The sequence below is a fragment of the Culex quinquefasciatus genome, chromosome 3, assembly GCF_015732765.1.
Source record: "Culex quinquefasciatus strain JHB chromosome 3, VPISU_Cqui_1.0_pri_paternal, whole genome shotgun sequence".
Classification (NCBI taxonomy): Eukaryota; Metazoa; Arthropoda; class Insecta; order Diptera; family Culicidae; genus Culex; species Culex quinquefasciatus.
The window spans coordinates 58,969,436-58,993,300 of NC_051863.1; the positions used below are offsets into that span (position 1 = coordinate 58,969,436).

Below are 23,865 nucleotides of genomic sequence, written 5' to 3' on the forward strand. Positions count from 1 at the left end.
TCATATAATGAGGCCATATGGCGGAAAAAATAGAACTCTAGAAGAGCGCATTTTTAATGCAAGAATTTCAAGAGCGAGACAGACAATTGAAAGAGCGTTTGGAATTCTTGTTTCAGTGTGGAGAGTACTCGAAAAACAGATAAACGGGAAGGTCGAAAACGTGGACTCAATCGTGAAAGCAACAATAGTTCTTCATAACTTTTTGATTCACAAAAGAAATAATGAATTAAAAAAGAACGGTAAAATAATCACGCAACCCAATGATCGTTTGCTGTTTCGGGAAAAGGGAACTCAATTTGGTGCAAGAAATGCTAAAAAACAGTTCAATCAGATGAGAGATTATTTTAAAAAATACCTTGTCAATGTGTTTCCTTTAATTTGGCTAAATAGGTTAGTAAGGGCAGGCAAAAAATGAAAATAAGTTCAAAAAATATAAATATGTCTGAGTTTAAAATCATGTTTGTTTTATTCATTTCGTCACAATATGTTTGTTTTTCTTAATTAGGCACAGTTTGAGTATAAATCGATATTTGTTCGCTGGTTAAATTATTTAAACAAAACAGTCTAATCTCCCAACTCGCGAAGAACCGCTGAAGACGTTTCTTCGAACAATTTAACTTGCAATTTCAATCTTTTTTGTGTGGGAAGTTGAATAAGATAGTAATATAAAGTATCACTAAATGCTCTGGTTAGTTTTTGATCATTGGTGTCTTCTTTTTCTGGTTTCTTCCGACCAGCTGATTCTGCTATTAAATCAGCAGCTTCTGTCGCTGATTTTAGAAAAGCTCGCTCGTCGTTCAAAACACTACTGCTTCGTTTCCGTTTACGTGCTCTTGTTGTTGCCTTATGTGATTCTTTTTGCTGTGCAAGTGACTTTTTTTGTTTGTTCTGGGATAAACTCGAAGAATTTTTTGACTGAGTCTGCCCTTGGCTACGTCTGCGCTTCCTCGTTGCTTTTGCACGTGTCATTCTTGATGAATCAGCTGTGGCTCTCGCCGTTAAGGCCGAATCATCAGTATCGATTTCAGGTGGCTGTTGAACCGGAGAAAGTCGGGCTAGAAAATCTTGATCTTCGGCATCTAACCCAAGTGGATTGTTGAAAAATCTTCTAAGTTCACTCGCCCTATTCTCGTCTTCTTTTTCGTTTTCCTCAGCAGCATATCCTTGGCCATCTCTGTTATAATTAGCATCGGTTTCATGTTCGCCATCTTCGTCATTTGTGCCTTCTCCAGCAACGTTTTCTTCTTCATCTTGCTCTTCTTCTTCTTCTTCTTCTTCTTCTTGATGTTCTTCTTTCTCTTCTTCTTCAACATTCTTAGAATTGTTATCCGAATCTGTTTCTGCAGCATCACTTTCTGTTCCACTTGAATTCGAAGAGTTCGCTTTCGGCAGATTTGTATTTGTTTTTCTGTAAAATTACATTATATTACCATAAACTAGATAAACACACATTTTCTTTTACCTTCTGTTATTTACAACATCTAACAAAAAATCTAACTGTTCTGCAAATTCGAAAACTCTTGCTTTTTTTTTTATTTGTCCAGATCCACTTGCTTTGAGAACTTTTTGTTTCTGTTGGTGGTTTCGAAAATTTCTTCGGATCTTGTTCCACTCTCCCTTGCACGTTTTTACATCTGAAATTTAAATTATTTGAAATGATTATTTGCTTATGACCAATGTGAAGAAGTTCTTGGTATTGGAATATTTATTTCATAAGATTTTTTGAATTTTAGGAAATTCGATTTTTCGAGTTTTAAAATTATTGTTAAAATTTATAATTATATAATTTCAGTGCATGTTATTTCAGTTTTAAAGAATTTCAAAATTTTATAACTATAGGTTTTAAGTACATGTTATTTTAGTATTTTTGAATTTTCGAACTTAAAGTTTTTAGAGATTTGGAATAATGGAATTCTATAATTATAGAATTATAGAACCGTTGTACATATTGTTTATTTTTGAATTACATGTTTTAAAGTATTTTTTCATTATACTATTTTAGTACATGTTATTTAAGTATTTTGGAATGATATAATTTTAGTACATGTCATATTAGTGTTCTTGAATTTAAGAATTTAACTACATGTTATTTATGATTTTTGAATTTAAGATGATTGAATTTCATAATTATTGAATTTTAGTTTATGTTATTTAGTATTAAAGTATTTAGTAATTTTAGAATTTGATAATTAAAGAATTATAGAATTTTAAAATCATAGCACTATGGAATTTAAGTACATAACATTTAGTGTTTTAGATTTTTAGAATGTTACAATTTAAGAATTGAATAATTTATAAATTCTGGAGCAACACGACAAAAGGGCGGATAAACATTTAGACAGCTGAAAATATTTTGCAAATTCCAAGCCAACAGGTAACTTTTTACCAAAAATCAAAATGTAAAATAAAAGCTGGCCTTCTCAGCTACCTTTCAACTCTGCGGGTTTTGTTAATTAGTTACCTGTTGGCTCGGAATTTACAAAACAGTACTGGCTGTCAAAATGCTTATCCGCCCTTTTAAAATGTTGCTCCAGAATTTTAGTACACTTTATTTAGTGCTACATATATAATTTAAGAATTTTAATATAGAAGATTTTCAAAATTATTAAAAAAAATAATTTATGAAAATATGATTATTAGTATTTTATAATTATAGAACTATATAATTTAAGTATATTTTATTTAGTATTTAAAAATTTAAGAATTTTATTTAAAGAATTGCGGAATTATAAAAAGTTTATAATTTGAGAATAAGGAATTTTAAATATTTTATAGTTATTATTTATTATTATGTTCGGAATCAAAAAAAAAAACAATCTATTATTTTTGAATTTTTGGTATTTTATAATTATGGGTTTGTTCAAATATTACGTCCAGAGATTTTCATGATATTTCAATTTCAGGAATTTGAGATTCAAAAAAAATTTAAATTGAATTTTTAGTAATGTAGATTTTTTTTAATTTCATAACTTAAATTAGAGTTATAAAATTTTTAAAATTGTGAATTGTATCCACCCTAAAACAATCGTTGACAAAAGTTATTACCTGAATCAACCTCTGCAGCCACGTCACTCCAATTAGCTTCGGTAATATTTACTTTAGAATACTTTGGGTCTTGCTTATCGTAAAGTGCTGGCCTAAGTTTAATTGCATTTATTAAAGATTCTTTAAATTTTACGCCAGCCACTCGCGTGTTCGTTATTTTAGACATTTTAGACTTTTGAACAAAATGGTGTAAACAAATGATAGAATCTACAGTAACTTTGGAAAAGGATGAACGCACAAGTATTTGACAGCTAATTTACAGGCCAGATTCGAACATCCGAAGCCTCAATTATCTGAAGTTTCGATTATCCGAAAGTATTTACTGCCGTTTTACAGCGGAATGACGGATATGCCATTGACCATTGCTCTCTTGGTTATCCGAAATATATTTCCTCGGGTTTTATGATAATCAAGTACAATCTATATTTAGAAATGTATACAGGTATACCAGGCTATTTTACAATTTTATAAAAATAGTAATTGTTGAAATATATACACTCAAACCCCGATGGTTTGACACCAACTGTTGTCAAACGAACGGGGTCACGTTTTAGTTTAACACCCCTTTTACACGGAGTTCACACACACTACCAAACGTTTGTTTTGATAGTGTGCGTGAGCGCCGTGTAAAAAGTGACAGTTCGTCACTTTGTAGTTTGACTTTGACCAACCAACGGGGTACAAACTAAAAAAGTGTCAAACGAAAAAGTGACCAACCACCGGGGGTTGAGTGTACTGGAAGGAGGTACTTTTTCAAAAGGTCCTATGTACATAGGAAACCCACGGCGCACTTGTGATATTGAAAATTAATCTAGATATGATGTACAGTCTTGGGGTGGGCTGCTAATATTATTATGACCAACAGGAGTAACAAAGCCTTCGAACACTCCCCCCTCCCCCGCCTATCCCTAACCCTTTTTTGCATTCTCAAAGAAGAAATGAAAATTATGATGATTTTTTTTCTATTTATCAAGCCAATGTTTTGTATTCGTTTCCAGTTCTGTGTATCGTGAAACATATATACGTTTGGAATGTTTCGGTTTTATTAAATCGATTCGGGAAATTAAAAGTGAGAGTGTGTGCAACATGGAGTTAAACTTTCTGTGAAGATTACCATGGCACTTTGAAAAGTTTAACTCCATGTCGCACACACACACACTCATTTTTAATTTCTCGATACTGCATGAATGTTTCGTAATATTTGCGACGTTTGATAGGAGGCGCGCCGGAGAATTATAAACAACCCTGAAACTCTGGTGACGAGTCGATTTTTGGAGGCATCGTCCTGGTTCGGACCAGCTTTGAAATATTCCAGCTCAATTCCTATCCAGCATCGTTGAAGAGGGTTGGAACTTGCCCTCCAGGGACTTGAATTAATGCCGACCAAACAGAACCTGCGGTCCTTGAAATCCTTCGCTTCATTTTGATTTTTGTTCTGCAATAGAATAAATATAAAAAAAAAACACATGAAAATACTTATTTGGAAAATGACTGGCATCCAAAACTTTCCCTGGAAACAACGAATACTTACCATTGCAATGATTGAGTAAACTGTCCGCTTTATAATTCACCGAAACTGGTCAATCAATCACCGAAACTGGTCAAAAAATCGTTTTGTTGGCCTCAAAAAATAAAATTTGGAAGTGCGTTGACAACAACCAAATCAGCTGTTTTGATTTTTGACAAGACCAGCCTGACAGATCAGTCAGATTTTTTTTTTCGTTGAGTTTCATTTCCCACATGTTCCCGCTCAGTTACCAAGCGTTATTGTGGTTTGTGTCCGGGGTGCAGCGATGGCAACAAAGCGGCGCGGACGAGCATCGAGTTTCAATGCACTGACATTTTAGCAAAGCATGGTCGTGAGTATGCTTTCGATGTCGGTCGGTTTAAAATGCTCGTGCATCGAAAATAAAAAGTCGTAAAATCGTATTTTCGCGACTTTCCGGCAAAGAGTGGTATGTTTTATTACTTGTACAGTCATTTTAGATCAATATTAAATATCTTTGACGAGTATCTCTTTGAAAAAATGAAGTTTTCGGCAAAATTCGACCACGAGCATCGTAAGCTGCTTTCGATGTCGGTCATCGAAAAATCCATGAAAATCCACCCTAACAAGTATTTTGACCCCAGGACACATATTTATAGCTTTTGTTAGTATGGTAGACTACTTTGTTGATATGTTAGGATATCTTGGGTCATCCAAGAACTTTCTGTATGCCAAATTGCGTCCGTGTAGCTTCAGTTAGTATGATAGACTACTTTGTGCAAGTACTCCCTGGAGTTGAGATCTGTGAGTCTTCCACCGTTATTAGTACGAGGTCGTCCCAGATCATATATATTAGTAGGGCAGAACACTTAGTTGGTATATTGGGATACCCTGAGTCATTCTAGGGCTCCCTAGAGTTGAGATCTGTAGGTCTACCGCCACAAACGAGTAAGAGGTCGCCCAATGTTGACCCTAGATCATATCCGTATAACTTCAGTTAGTATGGTAGACTAATTTGTTGAAATTTTAGAATATCCTGGGTCATATAAGAGCTTTTGGTGTTGAAACCTGTGGGTCTATCGAAACAACAAGTAAGAGGCTTCGGATTTTTACCCCAAATCATATCCGTAAAGCATTAGTTTGTATGGTAGACTACATTGTTTATATGTTGGGATATCCTAGGTCATCCAAGACCTTTCTGGAGATCTGTGGGTCTACCGCTGTAACAAGTAAGAGATCATTTCAATTAGTATGGAAGACTAGATGTGTTGGGATATTTTGGGTCATCCAAGAACTTCCTAGTTGCCGAATCGTATGACTTATTAATACATACATACAAATATCCTGACTTCAGAGCTCAGATCTGTTTGTTCTATCCAACCTTCCAAGTTCTCGGAAGTGCCCAATTAGCAGAAGGACACCGGAAGTTGCCCGCCCATTGCGTTCAACGTCATCCCTCTTTGTTAGCAGACGGAACATCCCCCTCAGTCACTTCCGGACATTTTCGGAATCGAAAGTTCAAAGGACCGTCCCAAATTCTCCCGCGGCACGTGGGTTCGAAAGTGATTTGTGGAAATCGCACCGCAATAAAGTGAAAGCGAAATGCCCGGCGCGAGTGTATTTGTGAATGTACTACCCGGCGTCCTTCTCCACCCCCACCTTCCGGATGTATTCCAAGGACTTCAAGGCCTTCAGCGAACGACGACAGAAAAAAAAAGAAAATACGCCAAACCCCACGTGGAAGGGATTTTCCGACGGGCTCGATTTTACTGCTGTTGGTGCTCAACAGGAAAAAAAAAGTTTTAAAATCTCGCTGTGTACATACGGCGGCGGGGGCTTTCCTCCCGCGCGCTTCACCAAGTTAACCTACTAGAATCTAGGACATTCGGCGAATTTCCGCGTCCCGACGTTGTTGCGGACAACTTTCGCCTTCGCAGGGTGGGCTGTATGTGTGCATTTTGGGGCGGGTGTACGTGTGCGTCCTTCGAGGAAATCATATGATTTTGCGTTCTGCTGACTGGTCGTTAAAGAGTGGCTTCCGACGTTTGAGCGTTCTAGATGTTCGCTTGAACTCGATCAATATCGAAGACTGTTTGGCCAAATGACTTGATTATGGGTTTGGGTTGTTTATAGGGTACCCAGCTTTGATTTGCGGCAGTGAGGACATCGAACTTGTTAGTTCATTGATCAGCGGTCTAGTTTGGAGGTAAAAAGTCTACAAAAAGTCCCGGAATCAAAATCACTTTGAAATTTGATGTCCCCGAAGTTCCAAATCTTAGCTGGCACCTATAAAAACAATCTCCAAGCTAGGGAACAACCCCAACTCAAACCATCTTCGATATTGATCGAGTTCAAAACAAGCGCCCAAAACCTCCTCAAGTGTTCCCCGTAAAATTTGTGCGCATCAATTCAGAAAACGCTACCTGGCTTACGTCAAAGAACGAAGCGCTTGCACACACACATTTTTTATTGGCCTCTGTTGTTTTCGCCCGTAATGACATAATAAACGCAGGTGTGTCATACCGGTCGGCCCAGGTCGTCGACGTTGTCTTCATCCCGGGGCACGTTCATTACGACCAACGACAAAGTCACGTTCATGATTATTATTGCGGAATACAGCCCCACTCACGTGTCGGTATCAACTAATGCAGGTTGCACCACACAGTCCGGAAAGTGGAAAGGCACAACAAAAACAGGTGGTTTTCTCCAAAAACGTTGCTCAATAAATTGTCGATCCGCTCTTCTGGCTCGTTCCCCTTCGGAGCAGTTGGGTCCTCTGAAGTTGTGCAACCAGTAGGATACACAGGATGTGATATAATGACTCTGTTTTGCTTCTGCTTTCGAGTAACTGACCCAAAATCACGGTATGAAAAGGGATATCGCACACTCACACACAAATACAGGCCGTCAGTTCATTCATCTTCTGTGCGGTATAGCCGGAAGGGAGCTCTGAATTGGCTGCTTTTGTTGTGCGGTTGAATGACACACTGCAGAGGTTGGTTTTCGAATTGAGGACTCATCAATCAAAGCAGTGGAAATTATGCAAAGGATTCGGATCAATGGGGTTATCGCAGAGTTCTCGGATGACAACTTTGGAAATTGGAGCGATACAATGTTTCAAAAGCTGGTATCATCTTGAACTCCTTGAATAGCTGACCACCTTCAGTTCAAAACAAAAGCATAAAAGCGCGCGAAATCGACAATTTTATACCCAACTAAAAACCCACGTGGAGAAACCACCAAGAAAAGGGGTTCAGCGACGGCCACCAAAAGAGGGAAGCCCAAGATAAATGGCACGAAATTTCCAAAACAATTTAATCGTATCGGAGAAGGAAGCACCGGGGCATCACTCATCCTTGCCATCGTTCGAAAGGTTTGAAAACGGGACTTCGAGCCGAGACCCCCGTGTTTCGGCGCAATTTCCAAAAGGTTCGCGTGATTAACCGTCATCCAGATCGGTATCGCGTCAAATTGGAAAAAAGCAAAATTAAGATTTTTCGCCGCGCGACGGACCTCGTTAGAAATAGCCTTTCGAAATACTCATCCACGATATCGACCGTGAAAAGCCCCGCCGCGCGGGGAAAACCTCCCAGAGGACATCACTAAAAAACGAGGCAAAATTCACCTGGCCATCTCTCAGTGAAAAGTGTCTGCCGCCGGCTGGTCGTGCAACGAAAAAAAAAAAAACGCCAGAGCATCTTTCAAAAGTACTCGACCGTTTTTTTTTCTTTCGAGAGAGAGTTTGTCCCTAATTCCCCAAGAGCACCGCTGTGTCGTTGCTGATTCTACTTGGAGTGACTGCAGAGCGGTGCTGCTGTTGTACGTCCGACTTGGTAACATTTTGTGCGCTCTGGTGCTGTCACATACGCGGGAGAAGGTTCTGGCATGGGGCAGGGTTGCCAGAAGGAACTTGATTTTTTATATTTGATATTTGCATAACACATATTCGATTGCTTTTTTTTCGAATTCTTTTCATTCCATCCCCCCGTTTTCTTCAGACAGTTTTACAAAAGACATTATTAATGTCTCAAGATAATATTTCTCTTGTACTTTATGGATTTGAAAAGGGAGAGGACCCATTTTTTTTAGACCTTACTCGTATTCGTCTAATTTCTTTCTGAGACCTGACGGGGTTTCCTGCAAAAACACTCTTTTAGGTAAAATTTTCCAAATTTATGCTAAAGTCGTTTTTTAAGCTTGACTGTAAAAATAGAGCAACTCTCCAATATTTCGGACATCGATAATTTTGAACTTTTTTAGAGGAAATATACCTTTTCTAATCAAACACCCTTATCCGTCATATGGAGAGTTTGATGCTCGATTAAAGTTCCAAAAATACAATTTAGGCTATACACTTACCAGCAACAGCACCGTCTGAAGTAAGCACGCAAATTTATGCCATTTACTGGCCAAAATAATCAAATTTAATGCCCTTTTGATCATGATTTCTATTTTGCGAGACCTTTTCTCATCATTTTGGTGGCACACACATCCACATGCATGATGAAAGTTTAACTGCGAAAGTCGCCATCAATATCTTTTCACTTGCGCGATTTCAAAGCACTGAAGATATAAAATTGCTTCCAACTACCGGCAACATGTTGTTTTGAACATTATTTAGTCACTCATTTGAAAAATTATCCCGAAACATGCAAATAATTAGCAAGCGCAATAACAAAAAAACAAACGCGCCAAGTCTTTTGACGTTTGAATTTTGACGACCCATTCCAATCGATGGCTGAAGAAAACCGAGCGAGAAGCGAAGGCAAATAAAGGGTGGCCACCAACACCACCAGCAGCGCATGTTGGTTTGAGCCAGTGATGCCAGTAAATTTTCTCTATAAATGCTACTTTTCGTGAGTGTTCGCTTAAAAAACAACACAATTTGCCGCACAAAGCAGACCCAAAAGAGTGCTGGAAGAAAAAAGAACTAAGCTGAAAATAGGAAAATGGGCGTGGCGTAATGCATTGTCGACTGATTAGAATACATTTGGGAAATATTTTTTTAAATGCTTGTAAAAAGGAATACAATATTTTTTTAGTAAAAGTGAAAATATACAGAAATGTTCACAAAAAGTTGCTCTACTCGTTGGTGTACTTGGTTTTAGTAAATTACAAGGAACACTTCAGATTATCCATCATCATTCAAAAACGACCGCTTATTTGGCTTAAAATGGGTAGGGTAGAGTAGTCATCAATGAGACACGGGGAACAATGATATAATGGCTCTCACAAGTCGTAGTTTCAACCAATCAGGCTCATATTTGAGGGAAAGGTGTATCTACTGGACACACGTCTGCTATAATAGTGGCTTTGGCTATGGACGCTCCCTTGAAAAGTAATTCATAAATGTTTGATTCTGGGGTGTAAAAGTAAATTATGGACAAAAAATACTTTTTCGCTCGTAGGCTGTCATTTACATCACAACTAATATTTCTTCATTTTTTTTTCGACGTTCCTTAGGGATTGAGTTGGACTACAATGTCCTTTCATTAGGATTGACCAAAATTGTACCCATAATTCAAGGCTGTCTCATTGTTCCCCACTCATTTTAGCCCATGGGTAACAATAAGACACTTTGATTTTTCTGCATTAAACATTTCAAAATCCATGTAATTCTTTCAAAGTATGAATTGAAAGTAATTTTTGGCATGTTTATAGAGTTTTTACTTCATTTAACCAAACATACAAAGTTATTTGGTATAAATACATGGATTTTACAAAATATAAATACTTTTAGTATAACTTTTGTTAATTGAAGTTTCATGTTAGCAAAATTGTTCTAAAATATTCAAGGCATGTCACCTGTAATGGAAAATACAAAAACATGATATTTTACTATTAATTTTCCTGCCAAGTGCGTCTACAATGAGACAGTTGAATAACTCTGGCTGTAGAAGTCGGATCGATCTCATATTTGTGAGACCAGCGCGCGGTCCGATTGATCCACACGAGTGCAGCTTTCCATATGAAAAAAAAACATGTTGCGGCATTTGCTCGTCCTTACAAATTTCAATAAAAACTGGTATCTAAATATTCTAGAATCTATCTTGAGAACGGAATTTCTGTTGTACTTAATGTCTTCGGCAAAGTTCTGGAAAAAAGTGGACACTCTTAAAAAATTGAAACGTTTTGATATATTTCTGAGGATTAATTAGAAATGTTGTGTGCTTGGATCAAACAAGGCCAAATATATTTTGCAGTGTGTGCATTTATTTCAATCATATTTTTTGGAAAATTCCAAAGTTGTTTGGACAAATTCATAACAACATTTCAAAATAAAATCGAAACGAACATTCATTCACCTAGGCACTTTTGAAAAAAAAACAGAAATTAAAAAAATCGCAAAAATCTGTCTTTAGGTGGTTTTTTTTTATCTCGAAAACGGTACACTTTCTCAACATTTCTGTAAAGAACAATTTTAAACCCGATTTTGGATCTTAAAATGGTAATCTGATTTTGCACAGAATAATGTCTGTGTTATTTGACTTAGGAGCGGCCGTGGCTGACTGGTTACGGTGTTCGCTTTGTAAGCGAATGGTCCTGGGTTCGACTCCCATCTGCTCCCAACGAGAAATTATAGGAAATATAAATCTTGAAAATCTGAACATTAACGAAAAATCAAAGTCGCTCGAGTCGGGGTTCGATCCCCCGTCCTTTGGATTGGTAAGCAAAAATGCTAACCACTAGGCCATCGCGACTTGGTTGGTAGGCTATGAATGGAATGAGGAATACTGTTACTGTTACTATATACGCGCTGGGTCCTTGTCCATTTGACAAGGGTTCGGAAGTTCTAAATAACGTTTGAATCCGATTGATGCAAACGTTCTTCAGGGCGGGGCTTGTCGACTCAAGCTGAGGGACCTCGCGCTCGGCTAGCCAGCGTAGAAATGGGTCACCGAAGCTCGGCAGAGCTAACACCATCCAATTGCCTATGCGAGTTATTTGCATGTATAGAATGCAGATCTAAAAAATACATTAAAACAACTCAATTTGTAAGAAGCGACCGCGTGGTCCCGTTTGGTTGGTTACACACACACAATAATGTCTGTTTTATCTGACTTTGTTTTGAGTAGTAAGGGTAAGTTATCACAAATGCACTACCAAATAAATGTTCATTTATCAGGACAACTTTCTAAAAAAGATTTAATTTTTGTTTTGTTTTTTGTTTGATTTGTGGTTTTTGAATCTAGTTCAACCTTCAGAAAAAATAGAAAGTACACAATTTTGTTTTTCATAACTCCACTACCCGGAGCTTGTTTGCAAAAGTTCAGATAATCTAGCCCAAACAATTTTCTTACGATTGAACTTTATGAAAATCAATAAAATTTAATTTCTAACAACATACACAATATGATTTAGAATAGTCTGCATTCCTCGAATGGTTTATGGTTTAAAATCGCACAAAATCAAATCAATATTTTCCAAAATAACCGTATTAACTTTTCAATAGGGCGAATCCTTGATTGTAAACGAACAGTCTATCCCTTTTGCTCAAGTGACTGTTCACGTTGAGGTGTTTTGGGACAATGCATTGCAATGACTGTCAATGATGGTTCCAAATTCTGGATAAAGAAATAGTAAATTGAAATTAAAAATAATAATCACTAAACATAAAATGCTTCTAAAATTAACACAAAGAAAACCATTTTTCGATTGATACATTCTGAATCAACATTTGAATGTTTTTTCTATAACAAACATGGCCACCAAATGGCCGAAAAAATACCGATTTCAAATAAAATCTGCTTTTAGAGGTTATATTTTAGTAACTATCAGTCCAGTCCAGTGTCGTGGGTCTCGTGGCGCAGGGGTAGCGGCTTCGGCTGCCGATCCCGATGATGCTATGAGACGCGGGTTCGATTCCCGCCTTATCCACTGAGCTTCTATCGGATGGTGAAGTAAAACGTCGGTCCCGGTTTCTCCTGTCTCGTCAGAGGCGCTGGAGCAGAAATCCCATGCCATGCCCCGGGGGGCGTAGTGCCAATAGTTTCGTTTCAGTCCAATAAACTAGCTCTATGAAGGATTTTCTATGGCTAAATTTTCGATGATTTCCTATAACAATGATTGATTTTCTTAAAAAAATTACGCAGGTATCAGATTATGCACTTTCCAAAACATTAGCCCAAATTTTGCCTTTGTTGGTCGCTAAAACATATCAAAACAAAAATTTTGAAAATTAAAACTTACGTATAAATCTCGAAAAAATTGTGAAATTCTTCAGCATTACTATCTTTTTAAATAAATTGAAAATGTGTGTGTTTCTTTACGTAAATTTTAGTACTCAAAAAGTATGGGTCATCGCTAAAATATTAATGTTATCGCAGTTTTAGTTAAAAAAAGCTGATTTTCCCGGTTTCATCATTTCCTTTTTTTTGCGAGTGGCGCGTCGTATCCTGGAATTCTGTAAATACAACTTCACAATTTTTTGATATTTTATGTAAAATTTCCCGAGGAATCCGATTACAATTTTTTCAAACATAGGCTCTTTGGTCCCGAGACTTTCAAAAAAGCATTTCAAGTTTTCATGCGACTTTTTCCAAATGTCAGGCTAGATTTTTGAAACGTCAATATATTTTCTCTTAAAAGCCTATCTAATCACCATAAATAGGTTGAAATGGCGAAAATCGACGAAGATGACCATTTCTTTGGAGCAATCTTACACGGTGTAGGTCACCCTAATGGCCAAACAAAACAAAAATACGGGTTTAATTATTTTGAACACCAGTTTTGAGCCCGATTTGACAACTTTTCTTTTTCGAATTATACTGTTTTCGTGGGAATTTGTTGTTTAAATATGTTTTCAATCAAAGAGTAAAATACAAAGATTCAATTCGGACCAATAAATTAAGCTATATCAGTCAGTTGGAAAATTTAGGCTAGTGGTGAAGTCAATTCCCGTAATCGTGAATTGTGTTCATGAATTGGCGAACTACGAAGGAATTCATTTATAAGTATGGTGCATTTGTGGAGTTTTTTTTTTTTTTTTTTGAAAGGGTCCAATAAACCAAATTTTCAGTTTTTTGCTTTTTGGGTGTTTTTAATACCCCTGACTCAAGGCGGATTCAAAAACACCCAAAAAGCAAAAAACTGGAAATTTGGTTTATTGGACCTTTAAAAAAAACTCCAGATATGCACTATAACCTGTGTGTTCTAAAATTCATGAACAAAATTCCGTAAGTTATTTTTTTTTTTTAATAAAAAATAAAGAAATATAATATCAGAAAACAACTCTGACAACACTTCCCCCCAACTCCAACCTTCCCTCCTGTTCCGCCCCCAAGCCGTCGCCAAGTCAGCAAATGAGAAATCCTACACGCTATCGCACTCAAACTCAGTGCTGCTGCTCACTCAAAGAACGAACCGACGAACCAAACTCACCTCGCTAGTGCTGCTGCTGCTGTTGCTGGCACATTCATTCCTCCGTCGCTTTTTCCCTGTCATTTTCTGGGGGTTTTTCCTTGCTGCTTCCATATCTTCTGCGATGAATTCTACCCACTGCGCTGCTGTTGGCTTCAATTTCCACCCTTCTTTTGCTTCTTCTTATACATAATACAACAAAAACCTCATTTATACTCTCAGTCTTTTGCTCGTGTTCTCATTCCCTCTTCTTCCCCTTTGGAAACACACACACAATCCAACTCACACAACTCACTCAGCTCTTCTCACTCATCCTCCTTGCAAGTTGGTCTCGGTGTTTTTTGGTCGGGGTCAGAGCTCTTCTCATCCCTCTGCCTGTCAGAGATTGGGAAAGCTGCCTCGACGATATTTCTGGCCACGACGACGACGACGACCCTCTAAAAACCCCCGGCTCACTAGATCTGCGCCTCAGCACAAAACCCGAGGAGACGCTTCCGACGTTCACTCGCGAAACTGATGGTCAGGTTGCCGTTTGGTCGCCTCACGATTGCGAGGCTCGTGAGGAAGAGAGCGAGCGGTGAGCCGTGAGCCAGATGAGCGGAGAAACCGAAACACAGGGGACACACACTCACTGCTGCTGCTTATAGTGCAAATAGCTTTGGCATCGTTGGTCGGACCGGTGAGGTACGTGAGGCTGTATTTTGTGCTGCGACCGGAGCGAAAATGTTCGGGGAACGAACCGAGCACTGGGCGGAGAGTGGCGCAGGTTGGGTGTAGCGACCGACCATGGAGACGGCGGTTTTGGGACGGAATGGAACGAAGCACAGACATATCGCGGTGAGATAGATTGAGCACACTGAGCTAATGGGCAAAAAAATGGCAGAGGATAAGCAGTGCGATGCGGAGTACAAAATGTGCGGGATAGTGGGAAGTTCCGATTTTTGACCAATTAATTAACTAATAACTTAAAAACAACAGATACCATTTATTACCGTCAGTATTAATTTTCGACACAAGTGCCAAAAAGTTGAACTTTTCAGCATTCAAATGAGTGTTAAAATGAACTTTGTTATTTTAGATGAAGATAAGAATTTTTGTAGGCAGCAGGCTTAGCCGAATGGTTACGCTGACCGCTTTGTAAGCGGATGATCATGAGTTCGATTTCCATCTGCTCCAACCTTCCATCGGATGGGGAAGTAAAACGTCGGTACTGACCTTGGTTATTTTTAGGCCGAGTCGTCTCCCTGCTATAAAAGGTTGGACTGGCAATTCGAAGGTCGTCAGTTGGAACCCTGAGTTGGAATTTTCTTTGGAGTAGAAAGAGGTTTGGGTGCCCTCCCCATTCAAGCCTTCGGACTAGGGCGTCCAATTTTCCCGGGTTTGAAATTTCACGGGAAACGGGAAAAATATTTTTTGAATTTTATATTTTCCTGGATTTTTATGAAATTGTCAGAAAATCAATATTTTTGTTTTATATGTTGTTGTTTTAGAGCAATTCCATGCCAAATAGGGAATCGGTTGTACCCGACCCTCTCCGATTTCAATGAAACTTTGTAGACATGTTATCCTACGCTTATATAAGCCATTTTTGTGTATATGGAGCCAGTTCCACTCGATAATGACATTTGAGAAGGGCGTAAGTGTTTTAAATATTTTTGTAATTCGGAATTTAAAATTTCTGTATCTCGAAGCCGTTGCATCGTATCAAAAGTGGTCAAAGACAAACTTGTAGGAAATTTGACGGGCTTTCCGAAAAAATACACTGAAAGAAAAAACACTCTACTTTTACGAGATTTTCGATTTTTAAGTTTAAAAGTCAAATTTGAGGGAGCCCACGATTTTTGTGAAGATAGCCTAAGATGTTACAAAAGACTCAAGAAAAATGTAGGATGGAGCAACTCACCTAAAAAATACAAAAATCATTTACTGAAACTGTTTTTTGAAAAGTGCTCAAAACGTCAAAATTTTCACAAACCGATAGCGGAAATCGATTCCCCAGACAATTTTACATAAAAGTCTCCATATTGACTACTGTCCTAAGTCCAATCCTTGTGAAGTTACAGCGGCTTTAAAAATAAAAATGTTGAAAAAATAGATTTTTTGATGGTTTTTTGCAATTTCTATGTGACAGACTTGATTTTTCAGTCTCGTAAATATTTTTATCGAAAAGCTCGTCCAATTTCCCATAAGATTGTCTTTGACCACATTTCAATTGGATGTATGGGCTTACAGATATAAGCTAATTACATTGCTCATAACTGAAAACATAATATTTTTTCAGTGTAGTATAGTAACCTGGATAGTAAATTAGCTTAAATCATCAGAAAAATGAGTTATTTTGAAAAGTGGTCAAAGACAATCTTATGGGAAATTGGACGAGCTGTTCGATAAAAATATTTACGAGACTGAAAAATCAAGTCTGTCACATAGAAATTGCAAAAAACCATCAAAAAATCTATTTTTTCAACATTTTTATTTTTAAAGCCGCTGTAACTTCACAAGGATTGGACTTAGGACAGTAGTCAATATGGAGACTTTTATGTAAAATTGTCTGGGGAATCGATTTCCGCTATCGGTTTGTGAAAATTTTGACGTTTTGAGCACTTTTCAAAAAACAGTTTCAGTAAATGATTTTTGTATTTTTTAGGTGAGTTGCTCCATCCTACATTTTTCTTGAGTCTTTTTGTAACATCTTAGGCTATCTTCACAAAAATTTTGAACGAAAAAATCGTGGGCTCCTCAAATTTGACTTTTAAACTTAAAATCGAAAATCTCGTAAAAGTAGAGTGTTTTTTTCTTTCAGTGTATTTTTTTCGGAAAGCCCGTCAAATTTCCTACAAGTTTGTCTTTGACCTCTTTTTGATACGATGCAACGGCTTCGAGATACAGAAATTTTTAAATTCCGAATTACAAAAATATTTAAAACACTTACGCCCTTCTCAAATGCCATTATCGAGTGGAACCGGCTCCATATACACAAAAATGGCTTATATAAGCGTAGGATAACATGTCTACAAAGTTTCATTGAAATCGGAGAGGGTCGAGAAAAAAGTACCTGAAAAATTCCTGTTTTGGGCTGGAATTGCTCTTTATATGTTGTTGTTTTTATGTTTAAAATCAAAGAATTAGCTCAATACTATCAGTTGGTGATAATCTACCATCAATCTTAAAAAGGACAGCAGTTTTTAGAAAGCTTAAAAGAAATATAAAATTGATTTTATGTTTATTCTTTGGTTTGCTTTCAATTTTAAATGAAACATATCAAATAAATCATGGTGATTTAAATTAAATAAGTCTCTTTTAAATATATTTTATTTATTTTTATATCTTTGACATCACTTGAAAAAGCTTATTTTTTTAAATTTAAAAAAAAACTATGGCGACACCAATTAAGTGATACCAGCTAATGCTAAATTTTAGATAAATTAAGAATTTCATGTTTCATTTAAAACTTATATTACAAATATTCTTTTAATCACTACTGCCAACTGGGGAAAATCAAGACAAAAGTCTGGTATAGGAGAAAAATCGAAACATTTTCAAAAAAAATGGCTTAAACGTATTACTTTGTTACCTTTGTCCTGGTTTTTCCCAGGTGGCGGTGTTTGATGAAAAATAGTTAAATATGATATTTTTTCAAATTTAGAATAATTAATACCCAGTCTTTGAATAGAGCATAAAATCAAATAGAAAATATTTTAAGCACTAGGAAATTTTTGAATTTCTAAACTAAAATTCTAACAATTTCCATAATATGCCAAATTATTGCTGATATATGTCGTGTACAAATTTTGAATGCTTTATAATAATTATCGATTATTAATTAATCAAATGTTCATTTATTTCTACATCTAATCAGAATTTCCAAACCAAAATAAGTTTTTTCTCACTTTCGGGAATTCCCGGGATAAAATATGAAAAATCCCGGGATTCGGGAATTACCGGTTTTGGAAAAATCCCGTGAAGGACGCACTACTTCGGACTCTTTTTTCTACGTGTGGACTATCTCAAGAAAAAAAAACTTCCTAATATGTTGTTCGGTAGTGTATGATTTTTACAGTTACCCTCATTAACGGTTCATCATCCCGGTACGAGAATCAAACTTACGACCTCTGGATTGGAAACCCACACGGAGAAAAAAGAGTCTCCAAAATCGTGAACAAGCGTTCATGAAATTTGAAACCACGAACAAAGTGTTCAAATTTCATGGTACGTTTTTCAAAATCGTACCATGGGATTTGAACACTTTGTTCGTGGTTCTCATTTTCATGAACGTTTGTTCACGATTTTGGGAACTCCTTTTTCTCCGTGCAGCTCGCCGCTAGTGGAAACCCGTCCCCTACCGGTCAGTATTCCCAGTGAGCAGATTCACTCTTTGAAGGGATCTGACTTTGCCGAGCCAGACAGGAATCGAACCCATCACCTTCCGTTTACAAGGCGAAATCCGTAACCTCACGGCCACGGAAGCTCGGCACGATACTTTACGAATATTGTGAAATTCCCACTAATTTGGATTTCACTACTTTTGGATAATTAATCAAATATGACTTAAACAATACCAATATGATTTTCACGATCCCAAATAGATGAATTCGACCTGTAGGGTACATGACGATTTACATAATAAAATATTACAGTATCCAAATACCGTTATTTTGGCCGCCATTTTAAATTAGATTACTTTGGAGCATTTTTTGGTAAGAGACTAATATTTTGATAAAATTTAAATCTCGTATTTGGATTATTCGAAGTAACATTTTGGCAAGGACTTTGGAAAATCAAGTACTGAATGTATTAGAATTGAAATTCAATATTTCGAAAAATAATTATCGTTGGTTTTCGAAAATTTAGCATGTTATTTTAATTATTATTTTTATCCGAATTGGTTTAATTTCTGGATTTTTAAGAATTATGTAAATTCTGCATTTATGCAGCATTGAGTTTTAGAAATTTTATGCCGAAAAAATAAATGATGTCTTCCCTCTCTGGTTCACTCCATTCTGGGCTAAAAAGATCAGGCCTTCGGATTTTCGGCCTTTCAAGATTCTGCTTTTGAGATTCGTACTTTTGAAACAATTCTAGACGTTCATTATTATTGAGTCAAATAGAAAATTATTTAAACGTTCGTATGTTTCAAATACATTTAAATGAGCAAATCCAAATTATTTGACGTATTAATCGAAAAAGGGGAAAAAAGCGTCAAAGAAATTTTGCGATTCTTACGAATTGTGTAAAAGTCAAATCGAAAATGCAACATAAAAAAAATTGTTCGAAGTTTAAGAAAATTGAAATTTCTCATTAAAAATCACAAAAACTAAAAAAAAAGAAAAAAGAAGTGGAATTCAATTTTATGTTTTTATTAAGTGGAATTATTACCATAGAAATGGTATTAATACAAAAAAATGCGTTTTTTAACGTAAACAAATGTTTTCCAATAATAATTCCAGTTATATTCAGTAACAAAAATCAACTCTGCTTTTTTAGATTGAGTTTTTTTTTTGTTTATCAACAAGATTCAAGATTCATGACTCCAATTTAGTCAAATTCAGATGGTTTGTTATATGTTATATTACCAAAATTTTAAAAGGGCCAAACATTCAATATTACGCCCTTTTGAAATGTTAGTCTTGAAAAATCAAAAAAAAAAATCAAAATATTATTATCGGAAAGATCGGAACATTTCAAAAATGCTTCATGTTTTAACATTGAAAATCGAACCATAAGTTACTGAGATATCGACATTAGAAAATGGTAGGTTGTTTGGGTGAGACTTAGAAAACTTCAATTTTCATGTTTCTTTTTCTTTAGGCAGCTGTGCCTCAGCATCCAGAGGTTCAATCTTCAATGTCTCGCAAACAATTTCATAGCAAATTTTTCGAACTTACAAAAAAAAAAATTTAGAAATGGTCACTCATGGTCACTATTTTCAAAAATCAAAAAACTGCAAAAACTGGAAATATTTTGTTAAAATCAAACTTTCGGAGGCTATAGCTTGAAAACGGAGCCCTTTATCAAAAAATCTGTAGAGTACTTTTCGATTGCAAATTCAATTTTACATAAAAATTGAGGTCCAATTTTTTTTTGGTGTAAAATTTCGATTTTTTTTCCAAAATTGAGTTTTTGAGAAAAAATGTTGATTAAAAAAACAGCAATTTTTTTCCGTGTTCCTATTTTTTTTCTCAATAGTCCTCAACAATACCTACAACTTTGCCGAAGACTCCAAATTAATCAGAAAATTAAATCAAAAATTACAGCTGTTTAAACATTTAAGTACCATTTTTGTATGGACAGCTGCCAAAATTGTATGGAGACTTGTATGGGTGAACCAATGACACAAAATAGCTTCTTTGGGCATAGGGAAGGCCCCGACAAAGTTTGAAAGTAAATCTTTCCCAGTTCATGAGGGGAACACCCTTAAAGAGTATCGGGGCTGGCATGTTAAGGTTAATGTTAACATTCCATAGGTTGTCTTCCTAAAGTGTCTTGTTCAGTTTGTGACGATACGCTACCTTCCCTTTACTATGCAATCGAATCCAGAAGGGAAAAAATCACCAGTTGTGTTGGTCCGAGCCGGGATTTGAGCCCCGATCTACCGCTAACAAATCGGAAGCGTTACCACTGGGCTACGTGGCTCGGTCACCCACAAAGTTTGAGCCAAATAAAAAAAATACAAAAATTAAAAATGGTCGAAATCTGCCGATTTCGTAGAGAATTGTTCAGTCAGTTTTCTCAGCACTGGCTGAAATGATTTACACCAAATCGGTCGCACTTGTCTCGGTTAAGGGTACCATAAACAAGTTTCAACAAAATTTAAGTTGTTCAAAAGTTATGTATACAAATGTATTTTCGCATATACCCGGAAGTTAGATAAATAACCTGAAATCGTACCAAATACCCTTATGTTATACAGTATGTAAAAAAAGTATTTACACCCCTTGAGCACTATGCACATTTTGTGATGAAACATGTAAAGAATTTAAAGTTTGACAGGAACCTAGTACTACGTTTTGTTCAGAAACTCATGCCAAACATTTTGCTACAAACAGTTCATGAAAAGATGATTTCTATAAAAAGTTATATAACAAATACTATTACGAAAATAAAAAAGGTGCAAAAAAAGTTTGTACACCTTTCGAAAAATTAACATAAATAATGTTATTTGTTGACAAATCACCATAAATCTAGTCTCCCAACTCCAAATAGGCATCCTTGACTGATTAAAAAAATGATTTGGATTGAATATAAAGTTTACTAACTACTTAGTATAAAAGTTTATATAACTCTGGAAATTCTATATAAAACTTATCTAAACTTAATTTTGCAAACTTTTAATTCAACTAAATGTCAATATATTACCATAGAATTGCTAAATAAACATTTTGGAGTGGGTATAACACCGTTTTGGGGTATTTGTATCGATTGAATAGATTTTTCGTTGGAATTTCGTACCAACCCGGAATTACGTCGTCGGAAAATCCGCCGGCATTCGAACCGGTCCATAATTTTTAAGTCAACCTATGTGACATCGAAAAGGGCATAAAATTTCCGATCTTTTGATACCCATACATCTAGGTTTTCTATAAAACTCACGTTTTTAAATACCTGGGCAAAAAGTAAGTTTGATCCACGAGAACAAAAATTACGAAATTCCATACATTTTTGGCAGATTGCTCAAACAAAACCATAACAACGTTTTTACCTAGGTATTTAAAATCGTGGGTTTTATAGAAAACCTAGATGTATGGGTATCAAAAGATCGGAAATTTTATGCCCTTTCCGATGCCACATAGGTTGACTTAAGAATTGTGGACCGGTTCGATGCCGGCGGATTTTCCGACGACGTAATTCCGGGTTGGTACGAAATTCGAAAAATCTATTCTATCGATACAAATACCCCAAAACGGTGTTATACCCACTCCAAAATGTTTATTTAGCAATTATATGGTAATATATTGACATTTAGTTGAATTAAAAGTTTGCAAAATTAAGTTTAGATAAGTTTTATATAGAATTTCCAGAGTTATATAAACTTTTATACTAAGTTGTTAGTAAACTTTATATTCAATCCAAATTATTTTATAAATCAGTCAAGGATGCCTATTTGAAGTTGGGAGACTGGATTTATGGTGATTTGTCAACAAATAACATTATTTATGTTAATTTTTCGAAAGGTGTACAAACTTTTTTGCACCTTTTTAGTTTCGTAATAGTATTTGTTATATAACTTTTTATAGAAATCATCTTTCATGAGCTGTTTGTAGCAAAATGTCTGGCATGAGTTTCTGAACAAAACGTAGTACTAGGTTTCTGTCAACATTAAATTGTTTAGATGTTTCATCACAATATGTGCATAGTGCCCAAGGGGTGTAAATACTTTTTTTACATACTGTATATCATTGGATAGGTATTCCGTCAACCCTGTCTCAAGTTATGACCACTTAAGTGAAATTTATGTAGTATTTTGAGGCCGGATCTCACTTATATGATAGAAACTGTGTCCGGATCCATCATCTGACCTACCGTTCGATAGGTAATAAGAGTATCTTTCAAATGAAGTTATCTGAAGTTATGACTACTTAAGTGATTTTTATGTAGTTTTTTGAAGCCTGATCATGGCAAAGCTAGTTTCTGGAACATCGAAATTATATTGGCCAGGCCTACTGCGTACCATTAACTGTACAGATGAATCGTGGAAATGGATTGACTTTGACTATGAATCTTCTTGGGAGGAAGCAATGCATAAAATCGTTGGAAAATCCAATGCTAAGAAGTTTGCGTGCAGCATGATATTTTTTGGTTTAAGTATGTATCTGAAATTCCTTGGCGTCCACTTTGTTGCAATATTTAAATGTACTTACGAAACTATAGTAAGCAAACGTCTTTACCTGTAATAAAAAGAAAGAAAAAAAAAATTTAGACTAACATTTTACCAGAAAACGTTAAATATACAGATGGAAATTTTGTCCACTTTTCTCCCACTGTGCCGTTGCCCACCGTGTGCTGAGCAGTGCACACTGAGCTAGTGGTGTTCACCGGCACAGCTCAGAGTCGTCGTCGTCATCGCCGGTCGATTGCCGCGAGGAGCAGCAGCAGCAGTGAGCCAAGCCAGCAGTGCTGAGTGAGCGCTCCAACTTGAACCAAACCAACCAACCATTCGTTCGTTGTAGTCATCATCAAGCAGTGCCCTCCTCCCCCCAACTCCCAGCTCACAACTCCCCCCTCCCCCCCCCCTCGCCCAAAGCCCTGACTCGAGCAACGTGCTTTTGCCGTGCTGTTTTAATGCTGTTCGGCGAGCGATGTCGATGTCGTATTTCGATTCGATTCGAATGCTTTGAACAAGCCAAAGCACTGTGTAAAGTCCTCATTTTGCTCCAACGACGACGGTGCGAGTGATGGTGTGCTCCGGTGAGCTCCGGTGCCAGTGCTCTGGACTGGACTAGGCACCGGCGGCAGGGTTGGCACCGACACATAAAATATTGTTTTCAACTCGATTTTTTCAGCTCGGTAAACCTCGTTTGATGCTTGATAAAAGTTCTTGTGCTGATAAAATTTCTTTTTGTATAAATTACTTTTTTGTTATTTTTTAATTACACTGAAAAATAAAAAAAATAGCTAAAATTACAACCCAGACAAATGTTGGACTGCTTGTCCACCGAACTGGCATGCAGGGCCCGGTCTAGCCCGGTGTTTCTCTGTGGGGAGGTCTCGGGGGCCAACTCCTCGGAGTGTGCTTCTGGCACACGAGTTTGGAATAAAATGATGGTAAAACCGCACGTACCCCCCTACCGTCCTTCCCATCCATTTCAACCCACGTGGAATATGGATGTTTTGTTGGGTGATTTGGGGAGGATCTCTGGCGCTCTCAGTGTTTTTTTTTGTCAGCCTTCTTCCGAATACCGGCGATTTGAGCCGGCCTCTTTGCCAGGGAAAAGGGCAAATGCCCCGGCGGAGGGTATTTCTGCGGCAAGTGACCC

General features: G+C 36.7%; 1 protein-coding gene and 2 long non-coding RNA genes across 3 annotated transcripts in view; all 3 read right to left on the reverse strand.

Moving 5' to 3' along the window:
• Positions 1 to 23,865, reverse strand: part of LOC6042957 (trithorax group protein osa) — a 292,090-nt gene that overhangs the window by 101,848 nt on the left and 166,377 nt on the right.
• Positions 853 to 14,825, reverse strand: LOC119768783. The gene is made up of 3 exons (XR_005278222.1): positions 13,913 to 14,825; positions 1,463 to 1,634; positions 853 to 1,408 (listed from the first exon to the last, which is right to left on the reverse strand). It is a non-coding gene; the product is annotated as an uncharacterized LOC119768783 (long non-coding RNA).
• Positions 4,078 to 4,707, reverse strand: LOC119768785. Its single transcript, XR_005278224.1, has 2 exons — positions 4,577 to 4,707; positions 4,078 to 4,480 (listed from the first exon to the last, which is right to left on the reverse strand). It is a non-coding gene; the product is annotated as an uncharacterized LOC119768785 (long non-coding RNA).